The sequence below is a fragment of the Magnolia sinica genome, chromosome 17 (genome assembly GCF_029962835.1).
Source record: "Magnolia sinica isolate HGM2019 chromosome 17, MsV1, whole genome shotgun sequence".
Lineage (NCBI taxonomy): Eukaryota > Viridiplantae > Streptophyta > Magnoliopsida > Magnoliales > Magnoliaceae > Magnolia > Magnolia sinica.
In genome coordinates this window covers 44,646,709-44,662,782 of record NC_080589.1, presented here as the reverse complement: position 1 = coordinate 44,662,782, position 16,074 = coordinate 44,646,709, and the positions used below count along the sequence as shown (strand labels likewise).

The following is a 16,074-nucleotide window of genomic DNA, read 5'->3' as shown; positions in this document are numbered from 1 at the left end:
TAAACTCACGTGGCCCCCAAGAATTTTTCAACCACAGAAGTTCAATTCACATTGTTTCCTGCCATGTGGTTCATTTGATCCTTGGATATTCTTCATTTTTTGGATTAAGATTTAAAATTATATGATAAAATGGATGGACGAGTGGATACAACACATAAATCATGGTGAGCCTTAAAGAGTTTACTCAGTACGCAGTCCGCTTGGGTTGATAAGGTAACAAAGATTTTGACGAAGATACCAAATAAATATCATCTTGATCCAAAAACTTTTGTGCTCACAAGAAGTTTTTAATGGTCAATTACTATTGGTTCATGAACTATGGTCCACATGAGATTCAGATCTTCTTATTTTTTGTATTATATTCTAAAATGAGCTTTCAACACGGATGAACGATGTGGATGTGAGAAAAATACAGCACAATAGGCTCCATAATTTGGGATCTCACACACCTTGATGGATCCACTCCAGTTTAACTAGCACGTTAGTCAATAACTATATTACTACTAGTTGGTGCTTTGTCCATGTTACATGTGTTTTATCCATGTTATTTATCAATTTTTTTCATATCATTTTAAGCCTTGATTCCAAAATGAGCAAACATAGGCAGATCTCAATCTTAGGTAATCATGATTAAAAACCTCCTAATGCTGAGTATAATGTTTATTTGATGTCTTACCTTATGATTAGGACATAAAGACCTGGATAAATGGAAAAAAACAAATATTAATTTGATTTTGTGGCCCATAAGTGGACCCACTTTTACCTGTTTTTTAATACGCTGGCTTACTTTTAGGACCCACTTAATGATTAGTTTAGCTTAAAAATTGGTCCAACTATTCATCTAAATGGATTCAATAAAATTACATACTTTTATACAAGCTTTCTTATGTATCAATTTGAATTTTAAACAATTCCACACTCCAGCCTCAAGTTGGTGTGAATAGACAACATCTTAACTGTAACTAACTTACAGGTTATCCAAATACATAAACTAAGTTACCTATAAGTGAATTATAGCTTACACCCAAATAGAATTACCTATAACTTTCTTTCACCTGTAAGTAGGTCACTTGTAACTTACTTATGACTTAAAAAAACTTACAGGTTATCCAAATACATAAACTAAGTTACCTATAAGTGAATTACAGCTAACACCCAAATAGAATTACCTGTAACTTTCTTTCACCTGTAAGTAGGTCACTTGTAACTTACTTATGACTTAAAAAAACTTATAGGCATCCAAACGCAGGCTAAGTGACTTATAGGCCAACGTCCTAATTTTTCAAAAAGAAGGGAAGAGAGGGAAATGCACCTTTGTGCTATCTTGAACTGTGATCGATCAAGTGTCTGTCCCACAAGATGAATGGTGCAGAGAGAGGTGTACATGGGTTTGGTAAGAATTCGGCAATTTCAAGAGAAGGAGAATGGTTTCTTGCAAGAAGTTGGGATTTGTAACTCATTTCCCCAACTTTCTTCAAATCTTATCTTCCTTACCAAGAGTCGAAATGGCAAGGATATGATCTTCCTCCAAATAAATCTAAAGCCTTTCGTTCAAAGTTACTACATTATGAAGCTAGGTGGGGCCCACCAGGAAGCTAGGAAATCATCATTGTATATATGCTTTAAACTCAATGGAGCCCACAATGATTTATGTATTTTATCCACCCTGTCCATTCATTTTACCATATAATTTTAAGGCTCTAGCAGAAAAATGAAACGCATCCAAAGCTCAAGTGGATAATATGAATTGAACATCTATCTACCGTATAAAATTTCTTAAGAGCAAAAAAAGTTTTAGATCAAGCTGATATTTGTGTTTTCCATTCATCCATGTCTTCCTGATCTTATGAATAGGTTAGGTGACAAATAAAACTTTGGGCCCAATGGTGGAAATCAATATTCCCACTGTTTCCTGTGGTGTGGTCCATTTGAGCTTCGAATATGCTACAATTTTGGAATCAACCCTTAAAATGAGTTGGAAAAATAGATGGACAACATGGACAAACCACATTCATTCTTAATGCACCCAACAAAGTTTACTTAATACTATAAGAGCATTATGAGTAACTCAAGACACAGTTTGATTTACGTGGATCACAAAATTAGAAACAATGTACAATGTAACACCTATTCTCTACACTGTTTTCTTTGTGTGGGCAACTTAAGTTATAAATATAGCTAAATTTGAATCCTCCATTTTATATAATTACTATAGTGGTCTCTAAAATAAATTAAGAGTGAATGATCTCCTCTAAGTATTTCGAGGGTAAACGTCCCATTCAAATTGTTTCCATTTAAATGGCCTGTTTGAATCATGAATATGGTTGATTTTTATGCATTATAGTTAAAATGTAATGATTCACCTGGTGATTGATGTGGATTTCACTAAAACATTATAATGGGATGTACTTTAACCAGCCACACATCTGATTGTTAGGATCCTCGAGCTTCCATTGCTCAATCTAGACTATTCGGCAAGTCCCGTTCGAAGGAAAACACAATGGAGTGGAATCTGCCATGATAACACGTATTATCTTCTTCATTTTGAACCAATACTAGGACAACACAAGAGGGCCCCGAAATAAGATCAAAGACATCCATTAGGTGGGACTCCTGATCATTATTCATCCCTTAAATCCTCACCAGAAACCCTCATGAACGGAATTAATTAATCAGATAAAAGAAAGAGAAAAAAATGTGTTAACAGTAACGTGCACAACCCTGGCACTCATCCTTACGCACTATAAAATGCTCCCCTACATAAGGAAAGTGGTCATAGCAACTCAAAATAAAAAAGAGAAACTAGTGAAGTCGAGAGAGAGAAAGAGAGAGAACGAGAGAAGAAAGAGAGAGAGAGAGAGAGAGAGAGAGAGAGAGAGAGAGAGCAGCTGTCTTTCAACGAGGGCATTGTGCATTCAAACAACAACTCATTGAGTCATGAAGGGCATCTAGTTCACATCCGTTTTCAGAAATCAATGGTCAACGATTATCCTTACAAATGTATAAGTTACGAGTAGAAATCTAATTAGATTTATTAATCTTAAATATACATTCGTAGATCTAAGAACGAGTCGACTTGGTAGAGAAAACCGGTGAACAAAGAAACTAGTCGACTAGAAGTATTACTGAATTAGGGTAAGGGAGTATTTATGTTCATTATCCCTAAGTGAATAAAAAATTCACCTCGATATTAACCATGCAATTCATATAAAACAACAATCTAACCTGGTAAAATATGCTAATTAGGCTAGAATTGGGAACAAGCGCTCAGATTTGGAAAGTAGTCAAGTTTAAGAGGTGGGGGATTTTCCTTTAAAATTTGTGATACATTTGATTATCTTTTTCTTACATGTTTTGAGTTTTTACTATTGTTTATTTTCTCCATATGAATCATTGTTACATAATTCAAATTATTACATTATTACTTTACAATGCAAGTGTTGTATTGGAAATTCCACCCTTAGCGATCGACATATTATCGTAGACGTAATGCACTTCGAGTAGTGACCCTCCTATTGACATATAATCTCATGGGTTGGGTAGTGATGCACAATCAATGTAAGTAAACTGTCATACGTGTTACATCACTTCTGGGATTGGATGTCGTAAACAGTTGTTACATGAATAAATCGTGTCACGTAAATCTTCTAATCGTGGATTGTATCACTTTGAGATGTTCGCATAAATCCACAGTAGCATTGGACATGCCGATGAATCTCCATAGTATGGGATGTGGGACAAACCGGGTATTTTTGAATTATTTTTCACATTGTGATAATCGCTATGTGTGATGGACTGCACACACTTTAATAAGCATGCATTCATATAGAATGGTTGCACATACCAATACCACTTGTATTGGTGGAGTATGAGATGTATCAGGACCCTTATTTACTCATTGTAAATCAATTGAATTATATAAACCTTAAAGGATAATCATCACTATGAGTAGGGCATTGACCATTTCCAACCTTACAGACATTACAGGTGAAGCATAGACCGAAGATGCGGGTAATGATCTTTATGGAAGATTCTTTTGAATAAAGAAGAAGGATAACACCACAATTAGTTTTATTTACTTTTCACTGTAAACTTTGATAATGTAATAAGCTCCCAATTGAGGGAGAGTTAGACAATTAACTAAATTTTATGCCTTGATGAAATAAGAAGTACAGATAATTTTATTCTTATGAATGGGTACCTTCGTGAATGTAACTGGATGTGATCTAAATAGAAAAAGGAAAAAAAAAAAAGCAAGGTGAGATGTTGAAGTATTCAATTAATTACTTTATTAACACCCGAAATTCTCAGGTAAGAGTATATACTCAGGTCATAGAAATTTAGGGCGTTACAAATAGAGTGCAGATGGAATGTGCATGAGAAGCGATGATTGTGGAGCTATGATGGAGACGAAGTAGAGATGAAGGATCGAGTATGACAAATGGGCAATGAAGTGTGAGATTGAAGATGTAGATCCAGAAATCCGGTTAGCCCTTCTTGGACATTTAAGTACCTGCACATGGAGAAGACAAATGAGACCTTGGCTGCAATAGGGGACCCTCCAATGCCTAAGTTAGATATGGAATCTAGGTCTAGTAAAGAGTAGGGTTTTTAGGCATAGAATCATGTGTACCTTTCACCATTAGAGGTGCTCCTATTTATAACTGAATGGGGGTCGTGGCATAGAGGGAAATTACCTGTTTAGTAAGAACGTGTTGTAGAGGGAATCATATCTCGGACGTATCATAGTGATCTTCCGAGATCTTCGGCTGAGATCTCGGACAACCCGTGTTGCATCCAAGGCTGAGATCTCGGATGGGTATCTTTGATAAGATTTAGACGATCGGAACCAGTAGAAACATGTAGTAGGAGGTCGAGGTCGAGAATCTGAGGTGGCCTACATAGCCGTTTTGAAAGGTAATTTGCTGACCTGGATTCTCTAGTGAGCCGTGGTCGAGTTTTCCATCGACATTGAGCAGATTACCGATCTGCCGACTTACCCTCGGGAGTCATGTTTGAGCACTGAGACCGAGCTCATTTCCTTAGTAGAATATAGACAAAATCGGAAATGAGCACTCTTTTCATCTTGCCATACGGGGCAAGGTTTCCCTGAGTGTAGCGGCTCGGAGGTCTTACTTTGTGTAGGGTTATACCGTGGGAGCCCTTACCAAGAGATGTTCCGAGTAGCATCTCGAAAATGGATGGGACCGTGGAAGGGATTGACATCTGATGGAAGTGGAGATACTTCATCTTCTAATAGTCAAGCTTGAGGAGTAGGCCGTTTTCTTAGCAGTGTATTTATTTCTTTCTTGCCATTGAGCAGCTTTGGTCGTGACTACCGCTGGCTGATCACACGATGAGCCAAAGGTCCGAGTTGACCTCTTTTCTTTGGCCGATCTATTTTTACCCATAGCAGTAGCCCCCTACTTCCGAGCTTGCACAACAGGCTCAGGAAGTAAGTTGGTTAAGTGAGATTAGACCTTCTCGTGCGTGGGATGTCGAGCCTGCTCGTCATTAATGCTGAATTGGGCGGTGGGCATGAGAATCAGAGTAGATCTACAATCATGGTACATCACACTCGAGGTAGCGTGGGCTGGTTCGAGGTCACGTGCGCTGGCAGGGCACATTCGTTCAGGTCTTGGCTTATGGGACACTGATGTGCGGCATTTTCTGGAAATTTAGGTCGACCAGTGAGTAGGAAAGCTACGCGTGTCCAAGTGTGGGTGTCGAGGAGCCGTTTTGACTACCGCATTGAATGCAGGCAGTCATTGATGTTCTATCGAGTCCCCTATTAAAGGGGGATGCCCTAACAGCGTGAAGGCATTTGCTTCCACTACCCTTCTTCACTACTGCTGCCCACCGAAGTTGGCGATTTCTGGTAAGTCAAAAATTTGTCTCTGTAGCTTTTCTTCACGTCTTCTCCGTCCTTCTTCCTTCATTCTCTTTTTTATTTGTTCTTTTACTCTTGTTTCTCTGACCGAGAAGGTCGAATTCTTTGAACGACTAGGATGAGCCTGCTACATCGCAAGGCGATTCTGATGGGGACTCGACGCCAGAAGGATTTCTACGTGATCCATCGTCCCCGATTATGATGTTGAGTGACAGGGAGATCGTGCCCATTCTGAGGGCAAGGGTTGCGGCTCAATCTTCTGCTAAGCAGCCAGTGGGAGTTGAGGCGGAGACAACTCCGACAAGGGAAGAGGCGACCCCATCTTTCGCAGAGTTTGAGAAGGCCAACTTAGTTTGGTCCAGCTTGAGGTAGTTCGTCCTAGTGCGAATCAGGTCTATGTACCACATACCGAACTCAGTGGTACTTCAAGCTCCCGCACCTAGCAAACTCCTAAGTAAACCTCAAGAGGGCAAGGGGATAATATTTATGGTCGCCCTCCGGTGCGGCCTGAGGCTTTCTCTCCCTTGCATCATTAGGGAGGTCGTCTTTCTTCTGAAGCTGGCCCTTGGCCAGATAATCCCAAATGCGTGGAGGGCTCTGTTGGGGGCCTACATCTTGTGGTTTCAGATCGAACAACCCGACCTAACTGTGGACGAATTCCTTCACGTGTAACCAGGTGAAGGCCAATCGTCCTCACAATGGTTGGTATTATTTTTCTTCCTGGTCGAAGACGGGCAAGGGCATTATTACAGACGCCTCGACCTCCAATAAGGAAGAACAAATGGTTCTGGGCATCAGGGGAGTGGGTGGCTCCGGCGACTGCCGAGCTACAATCTTGGGTTTCGACCCGCTTTGCCCACCCAGATTAGATACATTCAGACCACCATTTTTCTTTTTCTTCCTTCTTCTTTTTATTCCTGACTGTTCTGGGTTTTGACAGTTCTGCCCAAGTATCCGATCTTAGTGACCGATTCGGAGAGTAGCCGGATTGCGCACGCTAGGCAAGTAGAGGCTTCGGCGAGGTCTTGGAAGTCACTGATTACTCCCCACCTCCTCTACCGGTCAGGTCTTACCCCTTCTATTTCAGGTATGCCTTGTTAATTTCTTCGAGAGTTCAAGAGTTGTTGTTTTGTTTTTGTCGTTGATCACTCGCTTTTTCTATATAAAGATGGCCGACCAAACTTGTCACGCCCCAAAACCGAAAACCAGACTCATAAAATTTTTAATCGCTAAATCTAGTGCCGACAACCTCCGTAGTACCCCATTCTCGGCTCCTAGTGCCTATACACTAGGTTCCGATCTTAAGATCCTACAAGGAGGATTTTTCAATGTACATTTAACTCGTAATAAGCATAACCATAAGTTTACCCAAATCACAAAGCCACATCATCATCACATTTCCACTAATATAAAATTTGAATACAGTGCTGAAAAGAAAACACATATATCAAAATCAAAGCTACAGAAGACCGTTGTGTGCCCCATGCTCAACGCTGCTGCAACCTAACGTTAAATGCACGCATCTATCGTGCATAAGCTTATAGAAAGCTTAGAGGGTGGTGTAAGTGTGTGCATAAGATAAATGTCAAGCATTCAATACAATGCCATAATCATACAATTGTTGAGGGTCAAATATTGCATATTAGACCCCAGTTATTACTTGGATCTACAAATATAATACCGTTTAATAGCTGATTTAATCGTGTTTGTAATGCAGGGTGTGTTTAAGAGCCTGGACTGAAAAAGGATGGTAAATGCATGGATTTGACGCTCCAGAAGCACCAAAGTAAGGAACGGACTCTAGAAGACTAAGAGCGACGGAATTATACACTAGGGGTCCGCGAAAATCGAGAAACTGAAGCTCAAGTGGCCTGAAAGTTAAGCAGAATGCAAGATCACAGCGTTCTCACCATCCGTTCAGGTTGAAACTTTATACGTGGCTTGAGGACCATAAATGAACCGTACACGTAAAATTTCAGCTCTTGGATCACTGTAAAAGTGGCCTAACGGACAGATCAGCCCACAAATCACTGATCTGGGGCCCACCTGATCTATGGATACACCTCATCTTCGGTCTCAATGCCTTGAATCATGTGAAGAACCAGATGGATGGAGTAGATTTCTCACAAACATCTCTATGGGACCCATACAGGGAGTGCATGTACACGTTACGCAAGTGCACCGGGCGCACACCAAAAATCCAAACGTCGGTCAGTAACCACTGACCGACCTCTCCCTCTCCAACTCAATTTCTTTCTGTGGAAGAAACAGAGCCTGCGGCTCTCTCTTGTGGGCCACCACCGTGATGCAATGGACTGATCCGGACCGTCCATCAGAAGCCCTTGCCCCCTATCATCCTCGCCTAGATGGCGGAATTTCAAGAAACAGCGAGGGTAAGTTTTCGACGGTCTAAAAGGAAGACTGACGATGAATTGAAATGATTCACGGTCCACCACGAATCTGTCCCAAAACCAATCAGGTTCCACTCGTTTTTCGAGGGGGAACTAATGGACGGAGTGGATTTCTCATTGGACTCCGAACATGGACCCCACGGCATTCACTGCAATCGCTAACGCGTAAAACGTCGTGCGACCGAGAAAACTGGCCACTGTAGGCTGATTTTGTGATCCCGATCACGATCGGATTGACAATCCAACCCGTTCATAACGCAGAGGGGTGAAAACCAATCAAACCCATGATGAATTTGGACTGATAAAATCCCGCTACAAAGGTCACAAGAAGACTGCTCTGCAGCGTTCATAAATGTGCAGCGTGATTGATTCCGTGGACCACACCAGATCCAACCCCAAACCGTCCATCTCTTATCAGAATTGCGAGGCGCATCTAATGGACGTGGTGGATCTCTCCACCGACGCTGATCTTGTGTCCCAGCAAGCTCACTAACGCAAGATGGGCAGAGTCCCACGAGGAGTCTGCTGCGAATGGAGAGGAGCAGAGGCAGACGACTGCATAAGAGGGAGAGGCTTTGGAAGTTTTTTGGACGTGAACACCAGGGGCTTGGCTTGGAGAACGAGAAGACAGGAAGAGTTTGGCAAGGAAAGCTTGTCACTTGCTTGTTTTGGCTGGAACGTGAAGCGGGTTTTCTCTCTTTCCTTTCTTGTTCTTTTCTTTTCCTTGTTATCTTTGTTTTGTTGTTATATTCAGCCCATTCATGTGCGGCTAATCCTCTTAGCTAGGGCTAAGAGGTGAAGCCTGTAGTGAGATGGGAGAGTCTATTCTATGCGTTTAATTCAAATTTCCGAACTGAGTTTAAGTTGATTATTAAAGGAATATTTTCTCAGTCTTTAATGGTCTGTTGTGACTGAAATTACAATGGGTTGCATTGGCTTTGAATATTTCTTTTTCTCTTTTAATGTTTATGACGTCAGGAGGCCCTGTTGTTCACCATCGTCTCCTAGGCATGGTTGGATGATGGTACTCTTCTTGACCTTCATGGCATGTTGACTGGTTGGCAATTAGTTTAATTCTTTTGTTAACTTTGTCTCCTGGGCATAGTGTGGTGATGGAATCCATTCTAATTCATATACCTTTCATCTCTTAAAAACCAGATCAAGTAAGTTTAGTTTGAATTCCATAATCCTTGATGCAGGCATAAGATCTCCCTGATCTCTACAAGTGGATCCTCTGAAACCCTAGTTTCCTTCCTCTGAATTCCTTAAAGTTTTAGATAATTGTTCCACAATTATTTCTTAAATTCTACTTGGTTTAGATCACATCTTAAATCTAGTTCTAGTTCTACTTGGTTTCAGATAACGTATAGGTATCAGTCCCTGTGGATTCGACCTCGGTCTTACCGAGTTTATTACTACATCACAACCCTATACTTGGGGAGTGAACAAGTTTTTGGCGCCGTTGCCGGGGACTGACGATTACCATTCTCTGAAATTAATTGGTTTTAGGATTAGTTTAAGATTAGGATTTTACTAACATTAGTTTTTTTTTTTTTTTTGAGTTCAAAACTAACTTGTTTCCTGTTTTATAGGATCTTGACATAAGTTTCTCAATTGGTAATTCCTTCCTAATCTCTCTACTTCTTCCTATTTTTAGAATTAGGGTTTAAATTTTAGAAATTTTCTAATTCTAGTATCCTCCCTTCTGTAGGAAATAGTTTATTTTTAGAAATTAGGTTATTTCTTTCCCTTTTTAGAAATTAACTTTCTGTTTTTATTTTAGTAACTTTCTAATTTTAACTCTTTTAAAATCTAATTTGTTTCCTAATTTATTTTTAGAATTTTTGTTTAGAAACTAACCTTCTTATTTTGTAGGCCTTTAGAATAGAAATTTCTAATTCGGTAAGCCCCTTCTCTACTTTCTATTTTTCAGTTCTCTTTTAGTAATTTACTTTCTAGTTTAGGACTTGCCTAGTTTATTCTAGAAATTTTCACTTTCTTTTAGGAATTCTTTCTTTTAGAAGCTAGTTCACTTCTATCTTTCTTTTAAAGGATTGTTCTTCTCTTTTTAGAATCTAACTTATTTTGTTTTATTTTGCAGGTCCTTAACTTAGGGGCTTCAATTTGGTAATTTCTTTCCAACTCTCTCTTTCTTTCTAGATTTTCTTTTCCTTTCTTAGGATTAGGTTTTTAATTGAGGGCTGCGAGTGTTTTCATGCCCAAGTGGGCCCGTGACAATACTCGACGTCTCTTGACTGAAGGAGGATTGGTTGAGGGGTTGACTATCCATCACAGGACTAGACACCGCTCGAAATCCCCTGAATTAACTGAAGTTATGGCTGAAGACCAACCTCCTCTACTTCCACCCAGGGTGGAGGATACCCAAGATGAAAATGAGGTGCAACAGGCACCCCCGCCTCGTACTTTACGAGATTTTCTACAACTGGCGGGAGTGAGTACGCCTTCATGCATGATTTTTCCTGAAAACACAGGACAAATGGACATCAAGTTAGGAGTTATCCAACTCCTTCCCAAATTCCATGGACTTGAATCAGAGAGTCCATATTTACATTTGAAAGAGTTCGATGAGATTATAGCTACATTATGTTTTCCTAATGTATCTGAGGATACAATTAGGCTGAAACTCTTTCCTTTTTCCTTAAAAGAGAAAGCTAAGACGTGGTTACATTCACTACGTCCTAGATCCATTGGCACATGGAACGACATGCAGAGGGAATTCATAAAAAAATTCTTCCCACATCATAAAACGATTACCCTCAGAAAAGCGATCATGAACTTTGCCCAAAAGGAAGATGAAACATTCTTCCAATGTTGGGAAAGGTTCAAAGATTTGGTCAGTTCATGCCCACAACACGGATTTGAAACGTGGCGCATTACAAATTTTTTCTATGATGGACTGACATCTTCCATGCGCCAAATGGTCGAGACAATGTGTAATGGAGAGTTCATTAATAAAGATGTTGACGAGGTATGGGATTACCTCGATAGTCTCGCTGAAAAAACACAATCTTGGGACTATTACCCAAAGTCGAACACCACGTCTAGGCCGACTCAATTAAAGGAGAAAGGTGGATTATATCTCTTGAAAGAAGAGGATGATCTCAAGTGTAAAGTGACTACGCTCATAAGGAAAGTTGAGGCCATGGAAGGAAAGAAGGATAAGGTCAATGAAATTGTTTGCGGCATCTGTGATTGCAACATTCACACAACTGAAAATTGTCCTACAATACCTGCCTTTTGAGGAGTGTTGAATGAACAAGCCAATGCCGTAAACAACTATCAAAGACCTTTTACTGGACCTAACTCCAATACATACAATCCTGGCTGGAAAAATCATCCAAACTTTAGTTGGAGGAATGGACAAACGGCTACTCCTCCAGGTTTCTTCAATCAAAATCCAAATCAAGTGAAACCTCAAGAGGAACCGGTTCAAAATCCCATACAAGAGCTGGCTCAGGCAATGCGGGGAATTACAGATTTTATGTAAAAGATAGATTCTCATATGATGGTTATAGAAAAGGGGATGCTTCCTGCACAACCTATCCCCAATCCTAAACCGCAGTACGAGATTAATGATCCCAGCTCTTCAAATCAGATGGGGCACGCTAAATCCATCACCACTCTTAGGAGTGGAAAGATCATTGATAAAACTCTTCCGGTTAGGCCCGAAAAGCCTCAAGAACCAGAAGAGGACAACAATGATGGATCCAGTGATGCCCCACAAAAAGTAGAACCGGAACTTCTAGAGAAGCCCGTTGCTCCATTCCCCCAACGGTTGGTTTCACCAAAACCTCTCTCTAACTCTCAGGATATCCTAGAGGTGTTGAAACGGGTGAAAGTCAACATTCCTCTACTTGATGTCGTTAAACAGATACCTTCATATGCCAAATTCCTGAAAGACTTATGCACGACCAAAAGATGAAAAATTATTCAAAAGAAAATCTTCTTAACTGAGAAAGTGAGTGCCATCCTGAAGCAAGACGTGCCACAGAAATTCAAGGATCCCGGTAGCCCAACCATATCATGTGTAATCGGGAACCATCGAATTGATCACGCACTTCTTGACTTAGGAGCTACGTAAATCTGATTCCCTACTCGGTATACAAACAGTTAGGTTTGGGTGAATTAAAACCCACCCTAACCACATTACAACTTGCTAATCGCTCTGTTCGTGTACCAAGAGGGATAATTGAGGATGTGTTAGTCCAGGTCGATAGATTTTACTACCCTGTAGATTTTATCATCCTGGACACCGAACCCATCAATAACATGAGCACTCAGATTCCCGTCATTCTTGGTCGCCCATTCCTTGCCACGTCAAATGCAATTATCAATTGCAGGAATGGTGTCATGACTATGTCTTTTGGAAATTTGACATTGGAGTCAAACATTTTTTCAATAACTGCAGCAACTCAGAGGATGATGACGATTTCCACGACATTAACATGATTGACTCTTTCGTGGAAGATACGACACCGCTGACCTTATCCTCCGACCATCTGGAGACGTGCCTGGCCCACTCCCATGATTTTGATGATGACATGATTAGAGAGACGTGTGCCTTGCTTGATACTGCACCGGTACTTGAAGTTAACCGGTGGAGGCCACAATTTGAAGAATTGCCACAAACCGATGTAGTGCCTCTACCGTCTAACCTCAAGCCGCCGAAGCTTGACCTAAAACCTTTGCCCTCTGATTTGAAATATGCCTATTTAGGTCAAGATGAGACATACCCGGTGGTGATCTCTGCCCACCTGGAGAAAGAACAGGAGAGTATGCTCATATCTACTCTCATTGAGCATAAAGGAGCCCTGGGATGGACGATAGCGGACATCAAGGGAATCGATCCCTCGATTTGTACTCACCGCATATATCTTGAGGATAATGCAAAAATCGCTCGGCAACCACAACGTAGACTAAATCCAAACATGAAGGAAGTGGTTAAAGCCGAGGTTCTTAAACTATTGGACGTGGGTATTATATACCCTATATCCGATAGTCAATGGGTGAGCCCAACTCAAGTGGTCCCTAAGAAGTCTGGAATCACCATCGTAGCCAATGCTATTAATGAACTCGTGCCAACTAGAGTCACTACTGGTTGGAGAATGTGCATTGACTACAGGAAGTTGAATACCGTCACGAGGAAAGACTACTTCCCTTTACCCTTCATTGATCAAATCTTGGAAAGGCTAGTTGGTCATTCCTATTACAGTTTTCTTGACGGGTATTCGGGCTACAACCAGATAGAGATAGCCCCTGAAGACCAGGAAAAGACCACATTTACATGTCCCTACGGCACCTTTGCCTATCGAAGGATACCATTCGGACTATGTAATGCCCCTGTCACCTTTCAGCGATGTATGCTTAGTATCTTTTCTGATATGGTAGGGCAATATCTAGAGGTCTTCATGGACGATTTCTCTGTTTACGGTCCATCTTTCAGCAAGTGCTTGGAAAGTCTTAAATGTGTGCTGAAAAGATGTGAAGAAAAGAACTTGGTACTTAATTGAGAGAAGTGTCATTTCATGGTTCAGAAGGGAATTGTCCTTGGGCATATTATCTTGTCCAAAGGAATCGAGGTAGATAAGGCAAAAATCGATCTTATCTCTAACCTACCTCCACCCAAGAACATCAGAGACGTGCGATTCTTCTTAGGACACGCAGGATTTTACAGGCGATTCATAAAGGACTTTAGTCTCCTCTCTCGTCCTTTATGTAATCTTCTTCAAAAGGATGCTCCGTACGAGTGGACTGAGCAATGCCAGGAAGCTTTCACCAAGCTTAAGGGCACGTTAACCACTGCACCTATCATGCAGCCACCCGACTGGAGCCTTCCTTTTGAGCTTATGTGCGACGCTTCTGATTATGCTCTTGGAGCGGTCCTAGGCCAGAGAAAAGATAAGCAGCCCTACGTCATTCATTACGCAAGTAGAACTTTAAATTCTACCCAGGTGAACTACTCGACTACGGAAAAGGAACTCTTAGCTGTAGTGTTCGCCTTGGACAAATTTAGGTCCTACTTGATCGGATCCAAGATCATTATCTACACAGATCATGCGGCACTTAAGTATCTTCTTTCTAAGAATGATTCTAAGCCCCGTTTGATACGATGGATCCTTCTACTCCAAGAATTTGATTTGGAAATTAAAGATAAAAAGGGAGTTGAGAACGTAGTGGCCGATCACCTTTCTCGCCTTAATACCTCTGATTCCCTTGAGGCGACCCATATCAATGATATGTTCCCTGATGAACAACTGTTCAGAGTCTCCCATTCACCTTGGTTTGCTGATATTGCTAATTATCTTGCTACAGTGCCATACCGACATAGTGGACTGCGCAAGATAAGAAGAAATTCTTCACCGAGGTGCGCAACTTTTTCTGAGATGATCCTTATTTATTTAAATATTGCCCAGACCAAATCCTAAGGAGATGTGTACCAGACGATGAGCATCAGAGCGTCATCTCCTTTTGTCATTCTCAAGCTGTGGTGGTCACTTTTCTGCTAAAAAGACCACGGCCAAGATTCTCTTGAGTGTGGCTTTTCTTGGCCCACTATGTTTAGGGACACTCATGAGTTTTGCAAAGCTTGTGAGCGTTGTCAGAAATTGGGAGCATTGTCCCGTCGAAATATGATGCCTTTGAATCCCATCCTTATCATTGAAGCATTTGATTGCTGGGGCATCGATTTCATGGGACCATTCCCCCAATCATTTGAAAATTTGTACATTTTGCTCGCCGTAGATTATGTCACTAAATGGGTTGAAGCGATTTCATGTCGAACTAATGACCATCGCACGGTCATTAAATTTCTAAAAGAAAACATCCTTTCTCGATTCGGAACACCTCGAGCCATCATTAGTGATGGGGGCTCACACTTTTGTAATAAACCATTTGAGAGCTTAATGAAGAAATACGGTATCTCTCATAAGGTGAGCACCCCGTACCACCCACAGACAAGTGGGTAAGCTGAGATTTCTAATAGGAAAATTAAACACATTTTGGAGAAAACGGTTAACCCTGATCGTAAGGATTGGTCAATCCGATTGACCGATGCCTTATGGGCATACCGTACTGCCTTTAAAACCCCTATTGGAATGTCTCCCTTTAGACTTGTCTATGGGAAAGCTTGTCACTTGCCTGTGGAGCTGGAACATAAAGCGTACTGGGCGATCAAAAATCTTAATTTCAATCTGGACAACGCTGGCTCGCTACGCAAACTTCAATTGAATGAACTTGAGGAAATCCGGAATGATGCGTACGATAATTCGAGAATTTACAAGGACAAGATGAAAGCATTTCATGACCAACACATTTTGTGAAAATCATTCACGCCTGGTCAACAGGTCCTTTTGTACAATTCTCGATTACATCTCTTTCCGGGTAATCTTCGATCTCGTTGGACCGACCCTTACATTGTTGTCACTGTTTTTCCATATGGGGCCGTTGAGATAAGAGATCCCGACAATGGCAAGGAGTTTAAAGTCAATGGACATCGATTGAAACCATTTGTCGAGAAATTTGATTCAGAGGACATGTCCATGCCTCTGACTGATCCTGTTTACCAGGATTGATCTCCTAGTCTGATGGAGGTATAGGTAGGTTTATCGCTTTCATAGGACTAGAGCTGTTGCTTTATTTGTCTGGCTGAAGACGGTAAACTTAGCGCTCCTGGGAGGCAACCCAGCTCATCACTTCATTTTGTTTTTATCATTAGTTAGTTCAATGTTTGTGGGTAACATTACTGCAAACCCT

The 16,074-nt window shown here is 41.0% G+C and overlaps 1 non-coding gene and 1 pseudogene across 1 annotated transcript; one reads left to right on the top strand and one right to left on the bottom strand.

Moving 5' to 3' along the window:
• Positions 1 to 11,074: 11,074 nt before the first annotated feature.
• On the bottom strand, positions 11,075 to 11,181 carry LOC131232182 (small nucleolar RNA R71). The gene has a single exon (XR_009164798.1). It is a non-coding gene; the product is annotated as a small nucleolar RNA R71 (small nucleolar RNA).
• On the top strand, positions 11,116 to 15,776 carry LOC131230671 (uncharacterized; annotated as a pseudogene).
• Positions 15,777 to 16,074: the final 298 nt, after the last annotated feature.